The sequence below is a fragment of the Opisthocomus hoazin genome, chromosome Z (assembly GCF_030867145.1).
Source record: "Opisthocomus hoazin isolate bOpiHoa1 chromosome Z, bOpiHoa1.hap1, whole genome shotgun sequence".
Taxonomy (NCBI): Eukaryota; Metazoa; Chordata; class Aves; order Opisthocomiformes; family Opisthocomidae; genus Opisthocomus; species Opisthocomus hoazin.
This window is the reverse complement of record NC_134454.1, coordinates 77,893,653-77,906,136: the sequence shown is the minus strand read 5'-3', so window position 1 is coordinate 77,906,136 and position 12,484 is coordinate 77,893,653.

Here is a 12,484-nt window from a genome sequence, read left to right as displayed (position 1 = left end):
AAGGGATGGAGAGCCCTGTGACAGCAAAGATGCAAGGGCTATTAATGTGTTAGACTCTGTGGAAGTGCCTGAGAACGGTCACGTGGGAATTGGGGCTTCTCCTCCAAAAAAAGTGGCAGGATCAATAGCCCAGCTGTAGTCTATCTGCACCAATGCATACAGCATGGGAAACAAACAGGAGGAGCTGGAAACCATTGTGCAGCAGAAAAACTATGATATAGCTGCAGTCATGGAAACATGGTGGGATGACTCACAGACTGGAGTGCTGCAATGGATGGCGATAAACTCTTCAGAAAGGATAGGTAAGGAAGGAGAGGCTGTGGGGTATTCCTGTGTTAGGGAGTGTTTTGACTGTCTAGAGCTTGATGATGGTGATGATCGGGTTGAGTGTTTATGGGTAAGAACCAGGAAGAAGGCCAACAAAGCAGATATCACAGTGGAAGTCTGTTATAGACCACTCAACCACGATGAAGAGGCAGACGAAATATTCTACAAGTAGCTGGGAGAAGTTTCAGAATCATTACCTCTTGTTCTCACAGGGGAATTCAGCTTACCAGATACCTGCTGGAAATACAAAACAGTGGAGAAGAAACAGTCTGGGAGGTTCCTGGAATGTGTGGAATATAACTTCCTGACAAAGCTGGTGAGGGAGCCAGCTAAGGAGGGTGCGCCATTGGGCCTGTTGTTTATCATCAGAGAAAGGCTTGTGGGTGATGTGATGGTTGGAGGCCGTCTTGTGCATAGTGATCATGAAATGATAGTGGTTTTGATTCTCAGAGAAGTAAGGATGGGGGTTAGCAGAACTGCTACCTTGGACTTCTGGAAAGCAAACTCTGGCCTGTTTAGGAGCCTGGTTGACAGAGCCACTTGGGAGGCAGCTCTGAAGGGCAAAGGAGCTCAGGAAAGCTGGACAGTCTTCAAGACGGAAATCTTAAGGGCACAGGATCAGGCCATCCCCATGTGCCAAAAGACAAGCTGGTGCAGAAGAAAACCTGCTTGGCTGAACAGAGAGCTTTGGCTGGAACTCAGGGATAAAAAAAAGAGAGTTTATGACCTTTGGAAGAAGAGGCAGGTAACTCAGGAGGACTACAAGGATGTTGTGAGGTTGTGCAGGGAGAAAATTAGAGGGCTCAAAGCCCAGCTAGAAAGCAGTCTGGCTACTGGCATAAAAGAAGGTAGAAAAATGTTTTTATAAATACATTAGCAACAAAAGGAGGGCTAAGCAGAATCTTCAACCTTAGTTGAATGTTGGGGGAAACACAGTGACAAAGGATGAGGAAAAGGCTGAGGTACTTAATGCCTTCTTTGCCTCAGTCTTTAATAGTAATACCAGTTGTTCTTGGGGTACTCAGCCCTCTGAGCTGGAAGACAGGGAAGTGGAGCAGAATGAAGCCCCCATAATCCGAGGGGAAATGATTAGTGACCTGCTACACCACTTAGACACACACAAGTCTATGGGGCTGGATGGGATCTACCCAAGGGTACTAAGGGAGCTGGTGGAAGTGCTCACCAAGCCACTTCCCATTATTTATTAGCAGTCCTGGCCAAGAGGGGAGGTCCCAGCTGACTGGAGGTTAGCAAATGTGATGCCCATCTGCAAGAAGGGGCAGAAGGAGGATCCAGGGAATGACAGGCCTGTCAATCTGACCTCGGTGCCAGGGAAGGTTATGGGGCAAACCATCTGGAGCGCCATCACACAACATGTACAGGACAACCAGGGGATCAGTCCCATCCAGCACGGGTTCACGAAAGGCAGGTCCTGCTTGACTAACCCTATCTCCTTCTATGACAAGGTAACCCACTAGTGGATGAGGGAAAGGCTGTGGAATTTGTCTACCTAGACTTTAGTAAAGCATTTGAGACCTTTTCCCACAGCATTTTCCTGGAGAAAATGGCTGCTCATGGCTTGGATGAGCATATACTTCGCTGGGTAAAAAACTGTCTGGATAACCAGGCCCAAAGAGTGGTGAGTGAGTGGAGTTAAATCCAGTTGGTGGCCAGTCACAAGTGGTGCTCCTCAGGGCTCAGTATCGGGGCCAGTTCTGTTTAATATCTTTATCAATGATCTGGACAAGGAGGGGTTCCACTACACCCTCAATAAGTTTGCAGGTGACACCAAGTTGGGCAGGAGTGTTGTTCAGGCTGCCCAGGGAAGTGGTGGAGTCACCATCCCTGCAAGTATTTAAAAGACATGTAGACGTGGTGCTTAGGGACACTGTTTAGTAATGGACTTGTCAGTGTTAGGTTCATGCTTGGACTTGATGATCATAATGGTCCCTTCCAACACAAATGATTCTATGATTCTACAATTATTGCTACTTCTGTGGTAATGCCTGGAATCCCCAGTCATAATTAAAGACTTTTTTGCCTAGACACAACACATGTACACAACAGAAAGATGATTTCTTTCTCTAAACAATCACCTCTCTACCAACTTTTTAGGAACAGCATTCCATCAGAAGGCAATCAGATTTGTGTGCTTGTTTTGCTTGTATCTGCATGTTAAATGGTGTGAGAAATTGCCAGGTGGTGACCTGCTGAAAAACCACAATAAATACAATTGAACTAATACACATTTATTATATTAATGCTATTCAGATATTTCAGGAACTAATAATATTAAGTTCCAGTTTATTGTGCGTCATCTGATTCTTGCATATTTTATTCTAAAGCTAAAACTATTCTTGCAATTCTTTACAAAAATGTAATACACGTATCTTTATGGTTTCTAATAATCCCTTTGCAAACATACTTAAACTGTTCTAAATAATCATTACAATCTGAATGATTTAATCAGTAATAAGAAAGTAAATAGAAATGCTCAGTATCTAGATTCCTAGTATAGCTGTAGAAGTTAACGAAGGCATGCCCTCCTGAATTTGTTAAGTATGACATTTTGGAAGGTTTACCACCTTACCACATGTGAGGTGACACAAACCTTTGAAAACAGTTAAACATAACTGCCATTGACTTGGGCTAGCAACACACATCTGTGCTTAATGATACTAAACTGAGTCATGACCAAGAGATTTTTGAGACAATTAAACCCATCACAGAAGAAAAAACGCTCTTAGTAAGTGTGAGAGAAGGGTCCAAATGTTGCAGGCCAACATATATATAGAAGGCACAAACAGAAAGAGCCCAGTGGATTATATGGAAATTTAAACGTTGTAATAGCTGCTAAACGACAACTCAGCCTAAAGATTTTGGGCAAATAGCATGAGAATAGATGATATTGATGTGCAATGTGCAGTACATTAAAATGTATGGTTATGCAAATTTTGGTCAGATTTTTATTATAAGACCAAATTTTATATGTAAATCTCTTTCACTGCTGGCAAGGAATAAAAAGTAGGGAAAGCTAGACATAAAACAGGTGTCACTATTTTTTTTTTCTGTGCTCAGATCAAGAATGGAGATCCTGGTGTAATTTATCCTCAGCCCAATGACTTCAGATGATTTCTGGCAGCTTGTAAGGACTGGAAGTGGCCCAGTTGGTTTCCTATAATGCTGTCTACAGGTGAATCAACTTCTGAATATCACAAGTTGGATAAGGAAACCAATTTCATCTGTCAGCCATTAAATGTCCTCAGATACATATAAAGATACATCTTGAACGTATTACTCCATCTGCATGGAAACAGGTGTCTGCTAAAAGAAACCAAGAACCACAGGAAGAAATCTTGTATATTGTATTCAGTTCCTTAAAAATTTAGACCATACCAGTGAGACCAGGGTTCTTTCTACCTGGAGTGCCTTTTCTTTTAAGATCACAACAATTCTCTGATTTTATTTGAAAAAATAATACATGCTGAAACAGTGTATTTGAAGTCAGATAGGCCTTTAAATAAAGTGAAAACTTCAATTATCAGTCAGGTTCTTCAGACTTGAAACCTGAATTTGGACATGGTATTAGGGACAGCTAGAATGTGCTTCCAGTGTAAACACATGAAAAGCCTGATACCTGACAACTATCGTTTCATGCATCTAAACATTTAAAAAACATGGTCAGATGGCAAATTTGGTCGTGGTGCGGGAAAGATAAAGATCTTTCACTACTTTTTCTTTTTTCTGTTAAAAGTACTTTGTTTGGTGAGGGAGTAAAGTCTTGTTTCATTGCAAAGGAAAGGTAAGCCCCAGCTAAAATGTGCCCAGGTCACGTCTGCTGGGTAAGCATGCAAAGCAAACAGTGGTGCTTTGATTTTATGATCTCAACCCATCTTGCAGCCTCAAATATTCTTTGGTTCTCAGTCCTTCTCATTTCTATTATGGCAAGCCAGCCTCTGCTTTCCTTGAAGTGAAACAACTACTGTCACATTGCCTGCATTCAGGAGGAAAGCTTCTTGCTCTGAAAAACAATTATGGGCAGCACAGGATCTTTGGGATCTGGCTTACCTGTTTTATTAATTTTTTTAATAGAAGTCCCAGATGCTGATTTATCTCCCCCTGCATTAGACACCAGAGATGAACCACCCAGAAGTACCAGCTCTTCTGTGCTGGCTTGTAAAACGCACAAGCCGAGAGTTGGAGGTTTAAACTTGAGCTGCCTAAATCAAGGTAAGGAAAGCCCCTCTGCGAACCCTGAAGCCAGAGCCTCTCTCCTCATTTTGAAACTGTGTGTGGATCTGCTTCGGCAATTCAACCCAAAAATTAAAAAGCAGGACCAGTCTTAAAATATGGAAAAACAGGGCTGAAAGCAGTTCGCCTGAACTTCAGAAGCATTCTTTTTTTATAAATTTCTCTTTCAACATGGGAAGATACTGCCTCCTGGTTTTATTAATGTCTTCTCAACAAAAGCAATGAGCGATGATAGGGATGGAAGGGGAAGAGTCTGGAACTGTTTCAATGTCCTTGGCTGCCTTCATTCTTCCTGGGTAGATTAGATTTTGCCAAGTACAGTGCTGCTGAGCCTAGAATGATTTGGATGCCTGAATCAGCATATTTAAAGCTAGCCTGGGTATTTCTATGCTATGCTGGAGCGTGCAGTACAGATAACACTGAACATGCAGCTAAGCAAGTAGGGAGGAGTCATACTATGGTTTGTGGCTTAAGTCTCTGCTATTTCTGCAGGCTGGCTTTGTGTGGACAACGTTAAAGTCCTTAGTAACACCTCTCTGAACACCCGAGGCTGAAGTCTGATTAGTTAACTTGCAGGTTTTCTTTACAGAGAAATGCAATTTCCTTTTTTCTAACTGTGGGCTTAAAAGTTTTTTCAAAGTTCATTTGCACAGATGCACCTTTTACTATGTTTTCTTTTCCAGTATGACGGTTCTAGGAAGGTGGAGGGTTATAAGATATGACAAATTTCTACTATTTACAAATTCCAGAAAAAGGAAAAGGGACTTTTTGACTGTTTAATAGACTTGGCAAGTACCTGGGGGCAAATATCAGGAATATGCTTACAAATATATATGTCCAAAATTTCCAGAAAATTTTTTTTGTTTTCTCAAATAAAAGGTACATTTTAGCCACAGAGAAAAAAAAGACCACAGTATAGTTTGGGGAGAGGGAGTTCTGCGTAGAGCAAGCAGAAGAGAACAAAGTCCATGAAGTTTACCAACTAGCCCAACCGTTTGAAAAATTTTCCTGCAAGATTTTATTTTAAAAATTTGTGCCCTTTGACTAATCCAGCACTCCATTTTTTCTGTTTTATCTAAAGTGTGTTAAACTGAAGAAAGAAGGTCTTCAGGGTGGATTTATCGCACAAGTTTTCGGAAATGAAGCTCTGAAAGAAATGATTTATCAATGATGTTTCAAATGCAGGCAATGCATATGAGCTCTGGTGTGCTGTTCACAGAAAGACTCTGTGCTCCTCTTGCCCTATTCTTTCAGTAAAAGCATTTCTTCAGGAGAAATAATAAAAGTTTATACAGAAGAAATTTATTTCCTAAGGAACACTTCTATTTTGGAACTGCAAGTCTTTTTGAGAAACTGGATCACTTTGAGACAGTGAAAAAGATCCTTTCCTCAGAAACAAGAGGCATCTGAAGAAAATCCCAATAAAAGTATTTTAGCAGATTTGGTAGAAAAGTATTTTCGTCATTCAGAGGAGGATGGGAAAAACTCTACAACTTTTGTAGCCTCTGTTCATTGACAGCAAGGGCAAACGAAAGAGTTGCATCTCATTTAACTTCAGCTGCCTGGGGTAATGTCCCAAATTAGCTGTGACAGGCATCATCTATTTGGCCCTCTACCTATATGAAATTTTGTCATTCTTTTAATTGCTCAGGTACTGGTAAACAACAGGGGGGCAGATGACCCTTCTAAAAATGAACACCTGAAACTTAGGATAAATAAAATGATAGCAGTTTGTTGTCATATTAAGATGCGTGTCTGTTTCTCCTCTACTTTATTTCACTAAAAACTATTTTAAGGATTCACTAAAAATGAGTTTAAGGATAATATCTCAAAACTATACTGCTAAGTTTCAAGAACTTTCAACCTGGCTTACTTTACGCAAAAAATAATTCTACCTGTTGGTTTTGTCTGGTTGTTTTATGAGTGCTTTGCCCTCTAGACTTGGTATGTTTTTACTAGTTTCTGAGATTTATTTAGAGACTGAGTTTTTGTGTTACTGACTCATACAAAATTGAAGAAAAAACAAACTAGTTTTTACAGAAGTTGTAAGAATTTTGCTAACGTGAAGAATAGAGACTATTCTGTTAACCTGATTGCGAAACTGATTGGAGGATTTCTCCATTCTGTTTTAGTTGGCCTGAGAAAATAGCAAGTTATGCACTACAGATATCTAAAGATTGAGATTAATCTCTATTTGCCTGACTGGAAAACACATTTGTTTCTCTTTACATCCTGTGTAGGATAAAAAATGTATCTTTGCTTTGCATTAATTCTCCTCACTGTTATTATTAACAAAGGACACTGCTGTGTTTCCCAGCAATAGATGCTACTGGAAGAAGGCCTAGATCCACAAAAGGCCTTAGATGCTGATGTGGGATTTAGGTGACTAAACCCAACAGTTAGGTCCTCAAAATCCCTATTCAGCTGTTGCCTAATCCTGTAGGTGTCTAAAATCTGTAGAAGCCAAAGATATTAACATTAAACTTCCCAATAACTATATCTCTGTTTACTTCGAAGTGCATCAGATGGTGTTTATCTCCGTCCTAGTCATTCAGCCATTTTAAGAGCATGTTTGCAGCTTTCAGCTCCACAAAACGCAGCAGCTTCTTTCTCCCAGAGTGGTAAAGTGCTCCTTACGCAGTAATTTGGAGGTTATATTCTGGGGAAGAGAGAGGAAGAGGACAAGGTTCAATCCATCCTCTTCTTCCTGAACTTCAACTCCACATCTCCTTCCCCCCAGGACAACAGCTTACCCAGCATTCTTGCTGTAACTATTCAGGTCACGTGCTTTTCTACTTACTTACCTATACTGCTTTCTCTTCCAGCTACAACATGAAGAAGAAGACTCAGCCTGGGTTAATTTTTTGAGGAGAACAAGATAGCTGCTTCTTACGGCTCCTGCAGGAAAGGTCTAGGACTCTAAAAGCTGTGGCAGATGGAAGAACCTCCTTGGAGGCACAGGTGAGTCACTTGAAAGACTTTACGTTGTTGTGAGTACAAATATTAAAATCCCTGTGGGCAAAATTGAGATCTGAAGACTGAATTATTACTTTCCCCATGGATTCATAAAGATACTTTTCCAGCACTTGATAAATGGTAGTCATCTGAATGTAGTAGCAAAGAAACTTGATGGAGAAAACACCAGGGAATAAACACAATGCAATTAGAAACTCTAATTCTTCTGTTGTTGCTCAGTGGGTATTTCACAGTAGATTCTGAATGGAGGTAGTCTCAGCACTCTCCTCATATTACTCTATTACATGTTTTCCTTTTGCTGGACCACCAGTAAAAATGTCTGTGAACGTAAAATGCAAACAAATTGAAAAACTGGTTAAACTGGGCTGTCTCACACACTGGATCTGCCTTAAAAGGAAATTCAGGTTCCCCGTTGTGCTCCTTCACCTTGCCATTATGAGCATTACCAGTCACTTAGCTGGTTCACACAGAAATCTCGAGTAAAAGATAGTAGTAAAGTTGTGAAGTCAGACACTGGGATTAAAAACACCTATGAAACCTGAGGCTGGTACTTTTGTGGGGATATTCATTGTGAGATATTCTTTATATATGTGATCTGGCAGTGTTGGGGTTTCTTTTCCGTTCATATGGACTCTGACACTTCGAGTGTGTAGAGGACAATATTAGTGCTAACTAATCTACTTAGTACCTTGCTTTATCCTAATTTACTGTCTTCTGGAACACTGTTCTCTGAAGATATAATCATGATTTTCCTCACAGGTTCTTCTTGCAGAAGCACCATTAGATGATTTATTTTCAGAATGTTGTAGGATGGGATAGTGTTTGTACTCCACAGATCAGATGTCCCAATGCTATCCCATCCAGAAATACATTCACAGCCTCTTTTAGAACATATCCCTCTTCATTCACTGTTCAGCTGTAGCTGTCATATAAATACCACCTGTTTTAAACTTCAAAGAGCAAGAATGTGTATAGACAACACGCAAGGCTCCCCTGTCCCTTTCCCTAATGTGCATACATGCAGGGTGAAATGATTGGCAAAGACCTTATAAAGGCATAGGATTTCAGGAAGGTGAATGTTGATAAGGTAAGACAGGCAAGGCCTAATTATGATTTTGGAGATACTGATGCAAATGGTAATCCAATGTACCGAGACAGTCAGCCGTTTAGGATCATTCTTGTCTTACAGAATAATGGGATTCTAATATTAGCAACTACTTATAGTATCCATGTAATGAAATTGATAAGATTATAGCAGTATAAAAAAGTATCAAACTGCAATGAATTTATACCTGAGGTAAGAAACATTAAAAACCTGACAGAATACAGAAGGTATGAAGATTCTATCATTAGTTCTGTTGGAAACTTCTCTTAAACTTGCAGGCTTTTTGAGTGCAAATATGTTTTGGGTTTGTGCCAATACATTTGTCCATATGACTGCTTTGTGAAAGGTAAATCATGGAAGGTGGTTAGAATGTGATAAGACTTAAATTTCTTTTACAAAGTATTTTCAAACTCTGATCGCAAAGCGAAAAATCTGGAAAATGTGACAGTTGCCAATGCTCGCTGGCATATTTACCTTAATGGACACTGATTAGGAAATGACAAAGGAAACAGAAATGCTCTATTGCAGCTTTTAGCCTAAAAAAAACCTTTTTGGGGTTAATTCAAGTATCTCGCTATAAAAGGAAGGCTGAGAAAACTAAATGATGGTAAGCACCCGACTTATTGTAAATTGGACATGAATAACAAGAGAAGCTGGCCCATTTCTGTTACCAAAACAGCTTGGGTGCTTTGGGAAAAAAAAGCCACTCTCTTGACATTCCTGTTGAGGTAACTGGTAAATAAATCTCTGTGTTTAGTTTGGTGTCAGGATTATTTTGAAAACTTGATTTTGATTATCCAAGCTTTCTATTAGATGCTCTGAACTCTTGGCCTGAGACATTTCCAGTGCCAATAAAATTCACTGTAGACCAAGTTCATGCAAAGTTGCAGTGTTAAAACGCTAAAGAGCAAACTGGTACTGGTAACAGTAATGCCCTATATATTTGTTCTCCTAGTAGTGTCTAGCTAATATACTTCATGTTATCTTGATCTGTGATTTGGAGAAACAATCTCAATAATCTGGGAGGTTATTCTATTTCGTGTCTTGTGTGCATGTGTTAGAAAACCTGTAGTTTCTACCAGACACTCACCACCAAAGGGAAGGAATACATATTAACAATAATGTCTTTAGAAACATGTCACCTCCTGCTTAATTGTCAGTGTCTGTCTACCCCATATATAGAAACACTTCAGATTTTAGGTTCTGACCTGTGCATGTTCTTCTGTGGAGACTAAATGTTACACTACATATGAGACTTGGTCTCATATCTGAAACTTTGCCTTCAAGAGAGAACGTGATTTTGAAGTGGTATTTGTCAGTGTAGGCGCTGAATGCTGTTTCAGTTACATTTGTTCCACTTTTTTCCTGGATTTAATCCCTAGCCCAGTGTTTTTTAGTGTTGCTACCTATTCCATTGTATTATTTAAACTGTTGTCTATTTTGTATCCATTTTTGCAGGGTTAGTTAAACGTCACCCTGTCAAAAGATTTTTCTCCTCCTTTGCCAACTGTGAATGTTTAACTATCTTTTCAGTACACTTTTCTGCCCTCTTTCCTCTCTGCTGTCAGCCATGCCCTGATCCTGGCCTGGCAGAAGTGATTGTCTAGCATGTATGACTCCGAACCTACAGTCAAAATGCTCATGCCAGTTTGGAAACTGTTAGGGGAAAAGTAACTGGTTGACAACATCCAGCTACTGGGTTAGTCAAGGTGAGCTCTTCCACTTCTACGAAACGTAAATCTTGTCATGCAAAATCAAGTACTGAAGCTGCTGGTGTGTAGGTGCGGCAGTGTACCAGTCTGCTTTGTCCTTACCGTGTGAGATAATGTCAGAGGACATTGGATCCTCCTGCATTACAAATACTCCAGCCAAAGTACTAACAAAAAGGAAAAAAAAGATGTGAGGTCTTTTACACTTCTTTGGGGTGTTGTAGTCATCGACGCTTTTCCTGTTAAAAGTATCAGCTAAGTTAAATCTGATCTCTCCTGTTTTTCCTAAAAGGCTCATTGGAAGCCCCGTATGTATATTATGAGCTTTCTCAGTCCTCCATCGGAATGTAAAATGGCTTAGATATTTCTCCCAGGTGTCTCTCAGTGTTTGACTTAAGTAGGTGTTAATAAAAATAACTCAAAACATTAAACAGTCCAAATAAGAAACCACTTCCCTCTCTATTAATCAGGTTTTACTTAAATGCTACTGGGGTGATAATCCCACCTGTTCTCCAGCCATCCATAGTCTTCCAGGAAAAATTCATAGATTTCCTCATGTAAATAACAGGTAGAACTCCCTCTTCTATTTTTCTTATTTTTTTTTAAATAACATTTATTTTTATAAAGTTTCTAATTTGTAGATTGTCTTTAAAACTGACCTTGAGTAGTGATTCCAGATGTAACTATGACAATAATCGTAATTTTTCCTTCTAACAGGGCAACTTACCCTTCCATTTTTTTGCCATCAGTACTAGTAGGTGACTTTTCACACAGCTGTGTGGCTGGCAATAGCCAGTACCACTTCATTGACATGGAGAGTTTTCAGGCTTTGCCTGATGCATTGTTAAGTCTGTCCTGCAAGCCCTGCTTCTCTCTTCATGATACCAGAAGACATTTTGTGCTAGGTTTCCAATAAGCTGGAGACAGGGAGCTTTTCATAGAAAACCCTTTTCTCTTCAGTTTGCTTTACCTAGAATTACATCAAAGACAAGATTTTCCTTGTTGGAGTATACTGCAGAATATCTTTGACCCATCATTAACTGTGGATTTGTAATTATGGGAATTGAATCCACTGGCTATAACTATAACCCAGCTTTCTTTGCCAGCAACACACAATATTCCTCCAAACAGTGTTAAGATTTACCAGGTGAAGCACTGTAGTACTTCCAGATATTACAGTTTATAGAACTCATTGTAAAATGATAATATGGACACCAAGGCAAAGCATAACATTTACTTATTATTTAAAATATCCTTTTAATGCGGAAATAATAAAATTAAATACTTATGTAATCTTGCCATTATTTAAAATGAAACAGATCCTCCACTTTTTTCCTCCCTCTTGTGATTACAAAATACCAAAAATGTCAGTTTGTATCATATAAGCTGACTATGCTGGAAAGGACTGTTTTATTTGGTATGTGAATATGTTATTCTGAAGAGTTTGTTAAATTGGCTTATACGCACATATTTCACCACATCACTTCAACTATTCGGTCTTGTTGAGTCTATACTTGCAAATTTTTCCCAGTTAGTGGACTCTGTATCTTTGCTCAACAGTGACTGTGTTAGCTACTCTCCTTCGCTCTTCAGAGTTAATGATTTTTAATCAAATAAATATTTTCACTGAGTTTGATATTTCTGGCAACCAAAGGACTGAATATGCTGCCCACAGCCTTACTGGTGTGAGTAGCATTTTCTTCACTTGATTAAACCAGTTCAGCTTAGTCACAGGCAAAAGCAGTGCTAGGCCTCCTCGTATGTTCTGTTTGGGGAAAGATAAGGAACAGATACGTCTTTCCGTCCTTGTCAGTGCACATCTTGCATCTTACACTCCTCGTGCATGCCATAGCAGGTTGTTTTGCCTTTGCCAGTTGGGGATGCGAATGTGACCTGTGTGATCAACAGCAAGGTGCTAACCGACCTGAAGTTCCCTTGTACAGCTCAGTATAACAAAAGAAAACCCTACTAGTTTCTACTCCTGGGTTAGGTAAATTCATAAAATAGTGGCTAATGGTGTCCTTAGGTGATGTATCTGGGTTGAGCTGTCCATTGCTCTAACAGAGTAAGAGTTGTGACAGAAGCAGCAGCAAATAAAGCTTCAGGTAATTTGTGG